Source organism: Rhinopithecus roxellana, chromosome 10, assembly GCF_007565055.1.
Source record: "Rhinopithecus roxellana isolate Shanxi Qingling chromosome 10, ASM756505v1, whole genome shotgun sequence".
Classification (NCBI taxonomy): Eukaryota; Metazoa; Chordata; class Mammalia; order Primates; family Cercopithecidae; genus Rhinopithecus; species Rhinopithecus roxellana.
This window is the reverse complement of record NC_044558.1, coordinates 22,836,240-22,850,903: the sequence shown is the minus strand read 5'-3', so window position 1 is coordinate 22,850,903 and position 14,664 is coordinate 22,836,240. Positions and strand designations below refer to the sequence as shown.

The 14,664-nt window shown below is 40.3% G+C and overlaps 1 protein-coding gene and 1 pseudogene across 2 annotated transcripts in view; both read right to left on the bottom strand.

Moving 5' to 3' along the window:
- Window positions 1-14,409, bottom strand: part of GAS2L3 (growth arrest specific 2 like 3) — a 51,757-nt gene extending 37,348 nt beyond the window's left edge. The window contains exon 1 of one of the 2 annotated variants that reach the window (XM_030938315.1): window positions 14,307-14,409. The gene's annotated coding sequence lies outside the window, so the exon portion shown is untranslated. The remainder of the gene's footprint in view (window positions 1-14,306) is intronic. The other variant, XM_030938314.1, reaches the window with a different exon arrangement.
- Window positions 7,873-9,324, bottom strand: LOC104678325 (annotated as a pseudogene).
- Window positions 14,410-14,664: the final 255 nt, after the last annotated feature.

Genomic DNA, 14,664 nt, shown 5'->3' with positions numbered 1-14,664 from the left:
TTTGTTTTTTTTGCTTACTCTTGCTTTGGCTATGCGGGCTCTTTTTTGGTTCCAAATGAATTTTAGAATTATGTTTTCCAGGCCGGGTGTGGTAGCTCATGCTTGTAATCCCTGCACTTTGGGAGGCCGAGGCAGACGGATCACAAGGTCAGGAGATCGAGACCATCCTGGCTAACACAGTGAAACCCCGTCTCTACTAAAAATACAAAAAACTAGCCAGGTGTGGTTGCAGGCGCCTGTAGTCCCAGCTACTCGGGAGGCCGAGGCAGGAGAATGGCATGAACCCAGGAGGCGGAGCTTGCAGTGAGCCGAGATCACGCCACTGCACTCCAGCCTGGATGACAGAGCAAGGCTGTCTCAAAAAAAAAAAAAAAAGAATTGTTTTTTCTAATTCTGTGAAGAATGATGGTGGTATTTCAATGGGGAATTTGTAGATCACTTTTGGCAGTATAGTCATTTTCACAATATTGAGTCTACCCATCCATGAGCATGGGATTTATTTCCATTTGTTCGTGTTGTCTATGATTTGTTTCAACAGTGTTTTGTAGTTTTCCTTGTAGAAGTCCTTGACTCTTTGGTTAGGTATATTCTTTTTTGTTCAGCTATTATAAAAGGGGTTGAGTTCTTGATTTTATTCTCTGCTTGGTTGCTGCTGGTGTATAGAAAAGCTACTGATTTGTGTACATTAAACTTGTATCCAGAAAGCCTGCTGAATTTTTTTATTGTTGTGGGAAGTCAGGGACCCCAAATGGAGGGACCGGCTGGAGCCACGGCAAAGGAACATAAATTGTGAATATTTCATATTAATATGGACATTTATCAGTTCCCAAATAATACTTTTATAATTCCTTATTGCCTGTCTTTACTTTAATCTCTTAATCCTGTTATCTTCATAAGCTGAGGATGTACATCACCTCAGGACCACTGTAATAATTGTGTTAACTATACAAATTGATTGTAAAACGTGTTTGAACAATATCAAATCAGTGCACCTTGAAAAAGAACAGAATAACAGCGATTTTTATGGAACAAGGGAAGACAACCATAAGGTCTGACTGCCCGCGGGGTTGGGCAAAAACAGTCATATTTTTCTTCTTGCAGAGAGCCTATAAATGGATGTGGAAGTAGGAAAGATATTGCTAGCAAGGAAAATTAATATTAATACCCTGGAAAAGGAATGTGCTCCGGGGGGAGGTCTATAAATGGCTGCTCTGGGAATGTCTGTCTTATGCGTTTGAGATAAGGACTGAGATATGTCTCCTGCAGAACCCTCAGGCTTACTAGGGTGGGGAAAAACTCCGCCCTGGTAAATTTGTGGTCAGACTGGTTCTCTGCTCTTGAACCCTGTTTTCTATTGTTTAAGATGTTTATCAAGACAATATGTGCACCACCGAACATAGACCCTTATCAGTAGTTCTGCTTTTCCCCTTTGTCCTGTTCCCTCAGACGCATGTGATCTTTGTTAGACCCTTATTAGTAGTTCTGCTTTTTGCCCTTTGAAGCATGTGATCTTTGTACCTACTCCCTGTTCTTATACTCCCTCCCCTCTTGAAACCCTTAATAAAAACTTGCTGATCTGAGACTCAGGCAGGCATCACGGTCCTACCGATAAGTGATGTCACCCCCGGCGACCCAGCTGTAAAATTCTTCTCTTTGTAATCTCTTTACTTCTCAGCCAGCCAACACTTACGGAAAATAGAAAGAACCTACCTTGAAATATTGGGGGTGGGTGGGTTCCCCCAATATTTTATCTGTTCTAGGAGCTTTCTGGAGGAGTCCTTAGGGTTTTCAAGGTAAACAATCATATCAGCAATCAGTAGGAGTTTGATTTCCTCTTTACTGTTTTGAATGCCCTTTATTTCTTTTTTTTTTTTTTTTTGAGACGGAGCCTTGCTGTGTTGCCCAGGCTGGAGTGCAGTGGTGCAATCTCAGCTCACTGCAAGCTCCGCCTCCTGGGTTCCAGTCATTCTCCTGCCTCAGCCTCCCGAGTAGCTGGGACTACAGGTGCCCGCCACCACACCCGGCTAGTTTTTTGTATTTTTAGTAGAGACGGGTTTTCACCATGTTAGCCAGGATGGTCTTGATCTCCTGACCTCATGATCCACTGGCCTTGGCCTCCCAACGTGCTGGGATTATAGGCATGAGCCACCATGCTCAGCCTGGATGCCCTTTATTTCTTTCTCTTGTCTCATTGCTCTGGATAGGACTTCCAGTGCTGTGTTGAAGAGAAGTGGTCAGAGTGGGCATCCTTGTCTTGTTCTAGTTCTCAGAGGGAATGCTTTCAACTTTTCCCCATTTAGCATTATGTTGGATGTGGGTTTGTCATAGATGGCTTTTATTATATTAAGGTATGAAATGCCCCTTGTATGCAGATTTTGCTGAGAGTTTTAATCATAAAGGGATGCTGGATTTCGCCTAATGCTTTTTCTCCTCCATCTACTGAAATGATCATGTGATTTTTGCTTTTAATTCTGTTTATGTGTTGTATCACATTTACTGACTTGCATATGTTAAACCATCCCTGTGTCCCTGGTATGAAACCCACTTGATCATGGTGGTTTATCTTTTTGATATGTTGTTGGATTCAGTTAGCTAGTATTTTGTCAAGGATTTTAGTGTCTATGTTTGTCAAGGATATCGGTCTGTAGTTTTCTTTTTTGGTTATGTCCTTTCCTGGATTTGGTATTAGGGTGATGCTGGCTTCATAGAATGAGTTGGGAAGGGTTCCTTCCTTCTCTATCTTGTGGAATTGTGTCAAAAGGATTGGTACCAATTCTTCTTTGAATGTCTGGTAGAGTTCTGCTGTGAATCCATCTGGACCTGGACTTCTTTTTTGTTGGTAATTTCTTAATTATCATTTAAATCTCACTGTTACTGGTCTGTTCAGGGTATCTAATTCTTCCTGTTTTAAGCTAGGAGGATTGTATTTTTCCAGTAATGTATCCATCTCTTCTAGGTTTTCTAGTTTATGTGCATAAAATTGTTCACAGTAGCCTTGAATGATCTTTTGTATTTCAGTGTTGCCAGTTGTAATATCTTCTGTTTTGTTTCTTAGTGAGGTGATTTGGATTTTTTCTCTTCTTTTCTTGATTAATCTTGCTAATGGTCTATCAATTTTATTTATCTTTTCAAAGAACCAGCTTTTTGTTTCATTCATCTTTCGTATTTTTTTGTTTCAATTTCATTTAGTTCTGCTACGATCTTGGTTATTTCCTTTCTTCTGCTGGGTTTGGGTTTGGTTTGTTCTTGTTTCTCTAGTTCCTTGAGGTGTGACCTTTATTAGTATTAGTTTGTGCTCTTTCAGTCTTTTTGATATACACGTTTAGGGCTATGAATTTTCCTCTTAGCACTACCTTTGCTGTATCCCAGAGGTTTTGATAGGCTGTGTCACTACTGTTGTTCAGTTCAAATAACATTTAAATTTCCATCTTGATTCTTTTTTGACCCAATGCTCATTCAAGAGCAGGCTATTGAGTTTCCATGTGTTTGCATAGTTTTGAAGGTTCCTTTTGGAGTTGATTTCTAGTTTTATTCCACTGTGGTCTGACAGAGTGCTTGATATAATTTCAATTTTCTTAAATTTATTGAGGCTCGTTTTATGCCCTACTATATGGTCTCTCTTGGAGAAAGCTCCATGCACTGTTGAACAGAATGTGTATTCTGTCTGCTGCTGTTGGATGAAATGTTCTGTATATATTTGTTAAGTCCATTTGTCCCAAGGTATACTTTAAATCCATTGTTTCTTGGTTGATTTTCTGTCTTGATGACCTGTCTAGTGCTGTCAGTGGTTTACTGAAGTCCTTCACTAGGTATTATCCTAAATGCAATGGAAGCCACAAATGAATTTTAACTAAGAGAGTAGTGACATGATCTAATTCACAGTTTGAAAAGAAATCTGAGGAAGAGAGAGAAATAGTGGAGTGAAACAGTGACGTGTTTAACAGAGAAAAGGGGAGAAAAGTGGATGAAGATGTAGGAAAAAGAACTAGGGGAAACAGTGAGAAAAGGAGAAACAAGTAGGAGTAGAAAAGGTGAGAGCCAAAGAAACACACACACACAAAATTAGTCGGCATGGTGGCACATACCTGTAGTCCCAGCTACTAGGGAGGCTGAGACAGGAGAATCGCTTGAACCCGGGAGGCAGAGGTTGCAGTGAGCCGAGGTCACGCCAGCCTGGGTGACAGAGTGAGACTCTGTTTCAAATAAATAAATAAATAAATAAATAAGGTTGCTGTGTAGGCAGAGGTTCCAAGTTAACAGGACAATAGCTCTGCCAAGGGGCAAGGATTCTGATAAATAAGCTACTCAGGAATTCATACAACCGCCCCAGTGGACATAAACATTTTTACATCTTAAATAAACTCCATGCGTGGTAGACAGAATGATGGCTCTCAAAGTTATCTACATCCTAATCCTCAGAACCTGTGAATATGTGACCTTACAAGGCAAATGGGACCTTTTAGATTAATTAAGGATCTTGAGATGGGAGATTTTCCTGGTGGACCCACTGTAGTCCAGGAGTTCCTGTAAGAGGGATGCAGAGCTGCTCTGCCTATGGAGTAGTCATTCTTTATTCCTTTACTTTCTTAATAAATTTTCTTTTGCTTTACTCCATGGACTTGTCCCAAATTCTTTCTTGCATGAGATCCAAGAACCCTCTCTTGGGGTTAAAGAAAAACAAGAGGGATGCACAAAGGTCAGACTCACTGAAGGTGATGTGAGGCCAGCTGCAGAGAGACAGGAGGAGAAGTCATGATGGAAGAGCATCAGAGAGAGATCTGAGGTGCTACGCAACAGGCTGTGGAGACGGAGGAGGGAGCCAAGGAATATGCAGGTGTCAGTGGAAACTGGGAAAGGAACTCTCCTTTGGAGGCTTCAAACCCAGCACAACCCTGTCAGCACCTTTTAGCGCTGAAAGACCCTGAGTTCTGACTGCTAAACCATAAGACAATGAATCTGTGTTGTCTTAAACCACTAAATTTGTGGTAATTTGTTATAGCCGTAACTAGAAGCTGATACACATCTGTTTTTTTGTTGTTGTTGGTTTTTTGTTTGTCATTCTGGTCTTTATTTTTGGACATGTAGCATGTTTTAACAAATTAGTTTGTCATGGGCAACCTTTGAAACATCAAAAGAAATATATTTTTCATAAATTCCTTGTCAGTGTAAATTAACTTTCAAATCAATGTAAGTAGCAGGGTAGAACAATGTGTTTCCAAATACTGACCAGTGTAACACTGAGTTACAATTAAGGTATCTCTGTCAGGCCTCGGAGCCCAAACTAAGCCATCACATATCCCCTGTGACCTGCACGTATACATCCAGATGGCCTGAAGCAACTGAAGAACCACAAAAGAAGTGAAAATAGCCAGTTCCTGCCTTAACTGATGACATTCCACCATTGTGATTTGTTCCTGCCCCACCCTAACTGATCAATTGACCTTGTGACACTCCTTCTGGACAGTGAGTCTCAGAAGTTCCCCACCAGCACCTTGTAACCCCCGCCCCTGCCCACAAGGGAAAAACCACCTTTGACTGTAATTTTCCACTACCTACCCAAATCCTACAAAACTGCCCTACCCTCATCTCCCTTTGCTGACTCCTTTTTCAGACTCAGCCTGCACCCAATGATTAAAAAGGTTTACTGCTTACACAAAGCCTGTTTGGTGGACTCTTTACATGGACATGTGTGACAGTATCTAGGAAAGTTGAAAATTAAGATTTATGTAAAACAAATTTACTTCCATTTGTTTTCTTTAAAAAAAAAAAAGAAAAAGATTTTAATTTGCAAGTTATATATTTTACATGCAAAGGCCGCTAACTTTAAATCTCATTTCCATCTCAAATAAATGACAATTTAAGAATTAAATGACAATTTTTAAAAATTAAGCAAAAAATAAGGAAAAAATGGTGGTGTGCCTTTAAAACCTGTTGAGTAGAATAAATAAATACCAAATGTTATAGTTTCTCACTTTACCATGAATTATTAGGAGTGGTTATTTCATGTTTATATGTGAGTTCCTATGCATAGAAATCTCAATAAGACGGAATGGTTTAGATCAGTCTATTTTTCTCCAACAAAAGAGCTCCTTAACTTCTAGATATTAAAAACTGCACTCTTGCTTTTGCATTTTACTGCAAACAAAACACAAATATATTTCATTTTATATCAGTACAACCAGTTAATAAACATGTTACTTTTTATAAAGTAGTAAGTTTTGTGAATTTTGTCATTTTTTAAAATCCTACACAGAACCACAATACTGACAGAATCTAGTGCACCCACAAGTGCCTCCTTGTTTTGATGTCACAGTCCTTTTCTCACAAAAACCTTAAAAGTTCAAAGAATAATACACACCATGTGGATAGTCTGGGGTTAAAAAACCCATGGCTCTGGGCAACAACAATTACAGTTAATAATATCCACCCACAAAGACTGTGTTCTTAAAACTTTCAGACTTGGTTTGCTGTAAATAAAACATTATGAAATAAAGTCTTTTGCACACTGACAACACTTATCAGACATCAGCAAGGCCACAGCCAAGGAGAGTGACTTACATTAAAAGGACAGGGTAGCAGCTGGTTTTGGGATGGCACACCTCGTACATTCTGCTCAGAAAACACGAAAGCTTTTACAGAAAACTTAATTATGGAGGGTTTCTCTGCACTATCAACAGTGATATCAGTCCCTAGTATTTAAAAAGCAAAAAATGTCTTCATAAACACAACTGAAGATGAAGGCTCTACCTAGAATGCATAGAACAGAACCAAAGAAGTACTAGTGGTGTGTCGGTGATTTTTTTCCTGGCATTAACTGGCATGAGCATTTTTGGCATGTTGGATATTTATCTTACATCAACCATAACTAGGATGAAGTAAGCCATTTGAATGATGAAGAGTGAATGCGCTTCTGGTCCTTAACGGCAGGAAGCATCTAGTTCAACATTCCATACACAGCAGGTGCTCAAAATGTGCTGGTAACTGATGGTATCTTACTCAAGGAATCTGTTAATTATATGTTAACAACTACTGAGTGAACCTAATAAATGTTTAAAGGCATGACTTAGATTTCTAATAAATGTATATAAACATGACTTAACATAGTTCATATAGTTGTTGTACTTCCCTAAAGAAAACTTGTAAACATCTAGTGAGTGTCTAACTAATGGTATAACATTAAAAACTGGCCCCAAAAAATGCCCAGGGAACGTTTGGCCCTTCAGCACCCAAAGCTCTCAAAATATAATGTTAAAACATCTCTGCTGGCTGGGCGCAGGGGCTCACGCCTGTAATCCCAACACTTTGGGAGGCCGAGGCGGGCAGATCACGAGTTCAGGAGATACAGACCATCCTAGCTAACACAGTGAAACCCCATCCCTACTAAAATTACAAAAAATTAGCCCGGCATGGTGGGGGGTGCCTTTAGTCCCAGCTACTCGGGAGGCTGAGGCAGGAGAATGGCTGGAATCCGGGAGGCAGAGCTTGCAGTGAGCCAAGATCACGCCACTGCACTCCAGCCTGGGCGACAGAGCAAGAATCTGTCTCAAAAAAAAAAAAAAAAAAAAAAAAAACCACAAAACACAAAAAAAGTCTCTGCTACAGGGATTTCAGTAGTCTGAAAAATTTCATACCTGAATGGTTTAAATGTTCTCTGCTACATTTTAAGTAAGTGCAAGGCTTCTATACTCAGGAATTGCCTAAGTTTTTATCTTTCCTCAAAAGAAAACACTGAATGACACAGAAGTAGAATAACTTACTAAATTAACTTATAAAAAACTAATAAAACACAAAAGCCCCCCCAAAGCAGGTTATTTTCCATAGTCTTAATACAACTCTTACAAATGTTTAAAATCTTACAATGTAGGCTCTCTTCTACCTGGTTTTAGATATCTCAATATTCTCATCCCCTCTTTTACTGTGAGAACATTTATGAGCCCAGGCACCCCTTGGCACAGCGGCATCTATTCCAGTATTAATGATAGAATCTGTAGTCATCCATCTCAAGAAAATAAGGAAGAGGAAGTTGAAAACAGCCTATAAAGCAAAGATGTAGCCTGTTACTAGTCCACAGTGAAAAGTAAGTCTGTCCAGTTGTTTGTCCATTGGCAACACAGATTCCACCGATACTCGGTCATACAACTTTCTCAGTTCTCTCCACAACATTCCTCCAGGTGTAGAAAGTCTTTACTATGTTATGGATATTTTCTGGAGCCAGCAATGCCCCTGACTTCAGTTGGAAAATAGCTTTTTCCAATCCCTCACACAAAGATTTTACTGAAGTTTCTCATAAAATAGTAAGATTTTCTGGAAGCACCTCAGGAATTCCACCAACCCTGGTACTTACAACCTGTAAACCACAACTGGCTGCTTCCACAATCACCATGCAGAATGCTTCAGTAAGGGAGGTATTAAGAAAAATATGTCCTTGAACCAAGACATTGCTAACATTCTTGTGTTCTAAAGCTCCCAAAAGATGCACCCTGTCGTGCAACTGGTATCTTTCCGGAACTTCTTGCAAAATGATTCTCCTTGGTCCCTCTCCTCCAATTATGAAATTTAAATCTGAACATTTCTGACAGAGTTTGGGTACTATAACACTAAGCAAATTGGTTCATTTTCTGTAAATAAGTCTGCTGACAACAATAGTTATACTATCATGCCTTCTAAATGGGTCTGGAGTGAAGTAGTAGGATCTACAGCATTAGGAGTAACAGACACTATTTCAGGAATCAGTGCTGTTCATAGTATGGTACTTTCCTTACTAGTATAAGAAACACAAATGATATGGCTTATGTCACAAAGAGACACAGTTAGAAGTTTGTTTGTAAGCACTGAGCTGACCTTAGCAAATCCAGAAAGGGAATGGTCTGTGAAGACTGTTTGAAGCCCCACTGTCTTCGCATGGAAGAGAACATCATGGGTCACGGCAGAAAATGAACTATGTGAATGGATTATTGTGACTCTCTCCTGAACAAATATGGACTTGAGCAACGGCAGACTGTGAAAGAGGGTCATGGCCATAGACTGGTTATACATGACTTTCAGAGGCAAGTAATAGACTTTGAGGTCATTAGTGAGGTAATGGATGCCTTTTCGATTTCCATAAGCATGAATCACAATTATAACCTTATGCCCTCTTCCAATCGGGCACTGACAGAGCTGGTAAATGTGGCTTTCCACACCTCCCATATTTGGGTAGAAAAAGTCAGATGTCATACATATATTATGGGTACGGGTTCTACGTGGGTAAAGACTTCCAGGGCTAACCCGAGAGAGTGTAGCTGAGGGAGGCTGGCCATGCCCACTTTCTCCTTTATATGCCATGCTGAGATGGTTTAGGCATCAGTTCTTAGAGCAACCCAGTTAAGAGATGTGTCCTCTATTACCAGCGAGTTCCATGGCCACCTGTGTCCAGACCTCCCACGGCTGCCGCTAATACACATCTTAAGTGAAGAAAGGAAGATTTGCCAAGAGTGTCTGTCAGGACATTTGACCTAGAGAAAATAATATGTATCCAAAATATGATATACAATTAGAAGATGCAGCAAACCTCATCTGTTGAAATAATAAAGAGCACCAGCTATATAAAGCATGCAAAAGAAAAAAAAAAACTGATAGGTTAAACCTCCTGCAAGTGCTTTGTATTTACTGTCATCCTCCTCCTCATCAAACGGTCCTGCCTTTGTACATCCATCATTCATCCATCCATTCATTCATTCATTTATATGTTTACAGAGGCTGCCTGTGTTTACCATCTCAGGGAACACCACTAATATTCACTAAGTTACCAAGACATGCTTAATTCCCTCCTCTCATACCTCCACCTGCTCCATCTTTTCTCAGCCAGAACAGTGACCATATCGTTGCTTCTACCTCTAAATTTTCTCTGTAGGTATCTACAACCACTCCTCTAGTTCAAGCCACCATCATCTTTCTCCAGGTTTACTGGAACAGTCACCTTTTCTCCAGCCTTGCAACCCTGTTCTTCATGAACCGCAGCCAGAGTGATTTTTCACAACTCTGATCCACGGGCATTTTACTACTACCCTGCTTAAAACCCTCAATGGTTGTCGTTTTCAGGATAAAGACCAAACTCCTCAACCAAGCTAACAAAGGTTTGTAGGATCCCCACCAGCCCCGTCTCTTGACTCTTACACTTCAGCCTTAGTGAACTTTTTAAAGATCCTTCTGAGCACCATGCTTTCACCTCTAGGTCTTCGCACTTGCTGATTCATCTATGCTCTTCTTGCACCTCTTTTCCAGACTCACCCTTACCTGTCCAGATTCTATTTCTCCAAAGTCTTCCCTGAATCATCTCCCCAATTTAGGGATATAGCAATAGTACATGCTTCTATTTTGCTGCACTCTATACTTTAAAAAATAAGATCTTTAAGGTGGTTAACAGTCTTCACTTATTCTATGTCACTATAGAAATCAGAGTTAAAAGTAGTACTAGAATTACTCCTAAATGCAATAGATGCTTCTATTGCAGATAAAGAGTTTTAAGAGAAAAATAAGTTTACAGTTTAATAAAACATTACATGTTATTTGAAAAATACAGAGACTTTGTTGAGAATCTTTTTTTATTTGAAATTTTCCTTTTGAAATGTTTGGCAGAGATCCAACCTGAATAACTTAATTTTATATTAGAAATAATTTTTAGTTTGTCAAAAATTTTGTGGTATACTTTTTTTAAATGAACTTAAGATCAGTTTGCCTTTACACATGATAGATTAAAAGAATGTATGGGAACATACATAAATACTAACATAAAAAATAAAAAACTAAGAACAATATCTAACTATCCATTAACAGGGAACTGCTCAAATAACTCATGGGACATTCATACAGTAGACTAATTTAACCACTTCAAAAAATAAGATAAAGCTATATGCACTGATATGAAAAGATGTCTATTTTCTTATGTGAACAAAAGCAACCTGTATTAACAGTATATGTAATGTTACTGAGATCACAGAGCTTTTCTAAATTATGTGTGTGTGTAACAAAGAAGACATGCTGAACATAAAACATTTTTTTTCAACAGCTAACCATCCATATAAAGTGAGCCCTTCACCATAGCTAATATTATACTTTCTTAGAGAAACATTTATGTTGTATGACAGTAGACAGAAATCTTTATGAGTCACCACTTCAGCAATATCCAGCACATGACTAATGGGCATAATACTCTAAATTCTAGGATGCTTACAGAGGCAAAGATGACATTACATTTAGTAATCTGCTACATTTTATTACATTCTAGTTCTTTGGAAATTTGTAACACACTCATGAAATACATGGTGGCTTTCTGTTAAGGAAAACACCCTACCTACTCTGTAACAATGTAATCAAATTAAAACACTTTGAGTTTTTAGGAGAAACACTAAAGAAATACAGTTATAATTATGGTCTGTATCTCATAAACATTACTTCTGAAGCATTTTTCTATGACAACTAAATTCTAATTAAAAATGAAGAAACTCAATGTGAGACAAATTGGCCAACAGACTCAAGTTTCCTATTCTCTCAGATTCTATGTCCATTGCATGGTTCATTAGATATGTAAAGATATATCTAATATCATTCTATGTCCATTGCATGACTCATTAGATATGTAGTGGTATATCTAATGTCAAAGTATGAAAAGCAACAATAAGTAAAATACACACATTGCTGTAAGAAAGTAAAACATGAGAATACATATTAAGTTTAATCTCTTACTTTCCTCATCATCAACACCTAGCTCTTCAGTAATCTACCCAAATAACTGAACCTTTCCTATTATCTCCAAACTTAAATTGATAGCAAAAAAATGGAAGAGTAGTTTAGTAAAAACATAGTGAATAAACAAAAATTAAATGAGAAATATAAATGAGGAGATACTACTTTTGAAATGACCAATTCTCCAAACATCATTTCTATTTATCAAATATAAATTAGGAACATCACTTCTGAAGTGGCCATTCTCCAAACATTGAAACTCCAAAATATCATTGATTTTTTACTAATAGCATGCATTTTGTTGACACTATTCTTTTATCACAGTTTGATTTACCATCACAAGTTATTTCTAATTATTTTAAAATCCATAATGTATTCAAAATAAACCCATACGCACAGCAGAAATTAATCTCGGTCACACTGAGGATCCAGTGCAGGAAAGTTACTTAATGTCGGGAATATAAAAGTGTGTAACACAGAAGAAAGCCTGCACTTAATTCCAGGTAAACCCTAGTAAGTGATTTCCCTTCTTTGAGCTTCAGTTTTGTCCCCTATAAAATAGAGATAACGGCCGGGCGCGGTGACTCATGCCTGTAATCCCAGCGCTTTGGGAGGCCGAGTCGGGCAGAGCACGAGGTCAAGATATCGAGACCATCCTGGCCAATACGGTGAAACCCCGTGTCTACCAAAATACAAAAATTAGCTAGGCGTAGTGGCACACGCCTGTAGTCCAACTACTAGGGAGGCTGAGGTAGAATTGCCTGAACCCGGGAGGCTGAGGTCGCAGTGAGCCGAGATCACGCCACTGCACTCCAGCCTAGGCGACAAAGCAAAAAAAAAAAAAAAAAAAAAAGATATAACTTGAACTACATTTTAGGATTACTAAGAGGTTTAACAATAATATAAGTAAAAAACACAATACCTAGTATATAATGATGTGTTTGATAAATAGTAATCCACGTGTTTGTGTGTCAGATACTGTTTTAAATGCTATACATGTATAATTTAGTCAACAAACAATAATTATCCCTATCTCTGGTACTGCCTTCACCTTCTACCTCTCCCCACCCTTTGGGGACAACTCAAAACTTTTCATCCAAGTTAAACAGCAGAGAAATAATAATAGCTATGTATCACGCACTGTGCTAAATTAGTTACGTGGAATTTCAACAACCTTACAGGTTGTTGTTAAGGGTTTCAACAATCCTTACAACAACCCTCTCATTAATAAAGTAGGAACTATTATTAACTTTATTTCACTGACTAAGAAATTTAGGCTTAGAAGGATTAAATAATGTATCTAAGGTCAGATATCCAATAAAGTTTGATTTCAGAGCCCCCATGCTTAGCAACTTTGTCACACTAAAAAAAAAAATTACTAATTATAATTCAAAAATGTCATATAGCAAACACCTACTGTTCAATGACAGTTGGTATCTAATGAGATTTTGAAACAGATGAGTCAGACAACAGGTATCAGGATCTACACCAGATCAGCAGAATTTCCACTTCTGTCATTTGAAACAATTCCAATCTGTTCCCAAAGGGAATCTGAGGTGGTGAGAATTTCAATTTCTAATCATTTAAGTGCCAAGACAGGTGATCAGATAGCGATTCACAAAGCGGTTTTTTGTTTTGTTTTGTTGTTTTTTGTTTTTTTGCTCTCCACACAAGCGAAGCAAAACCCAGGCTCTGACCTAGACTGGGTTTGCAAAAAATTATCTCTTAGTAACGACTGGGGATCAGCTATTCCACCACGCCATGCCACAAAGCACTCTAAATTTACAATATTCAATCCCTCGGTGTGAAAAGATTAGGAAAGGAACCAGGGGTGACTGCATAGAGGAGCACGCCCTCCAGAACTTTCCTCTGACTTCCAAGGCCCTCTACAAGCCTTCCCTTTCTTTTGCCAGCCTCTCCCCGGGCAGTCCTCCGAACTGAGGGTTGTGGGCGGAAGGCATCGTGCAGGGTCTCCAGCTCTATTCCCCAGTTCCGCGCATGTGGGCGTTCTAGACCCTGCATGGACTGGGAGAAAAAATAGGGAAGAGCCTATAAACCTTGCTAGAGAGCAAGAATAACTGTCTTTTTCTCTTTGCAGGGCCAGAGAGTTCATCAATTCTTTTCCAGGGTGATGAGCTGAAAAAAAGCGACCATCTAAGTGCAAGGCGCTTAGGGATGAGGGTGCCCCTGGACACTCTACAGTAGCTTCAGGCTCTGATACCGCTCTGGATTTAAAGCAGGGCGGGTAGTGGCTGGATTCCTCCTTCCCAGCCGAGCTCGCCCACACCAGCAGCCCCAACCGCCCCGCACACCTGTCGCCCCTCTCTCGGCACTTCGGTGGACAGGTGAAGGCAAGCGCAACTTCACCCTGACGGCCCCAGGGGCCAATCAGAGCACGCGACTGCCGCAGCCAGGCAGTCGCAGAGCGTCCTGGCTCCCGCAGCCCTGGGACCCAACAAACCTCCGCTTCGGGGCCTCAGAGCGCTGGGAGCTCCTGGAGCCCTCAGGCTGAGGCGCGGAGGCCCCGAGATAGCGAGTAAAAGTTCGCGAGGAAAAGAGAAGGCAAACAGGGAAGTACTCACCAGGCGCAGGAGGGTCACTTCTCCTAGCGGGGCAACAACTCGGCTCAATCTGTGCGGGGCCGACACGCCCCTAACCAACCGCCGCCGCCGCCGCCGCCGCCTGGGCCTGCGGGTCAGCAGCCGCTCGCCGCCGCCTGTTTCGAAGGAACCAATCATAAGGCGGGAGGCGTGGTCTGAGGCCCCGCCCCCGGGCCGCAGGAAAGCACGCGACCGGTGAGCGCTCGCCTGTCAGCGCCTCCAGCGCTGCGCCTCTGGGCGTCTCGTAGCTCCGCTGGCCAAGTCCCTCTGTCCACCGAAAGGCGAAGTGGTTCAGTCCGAGCAGGTTCTCCGATCTGGCCCCTCAGCGACAGCCAGATGG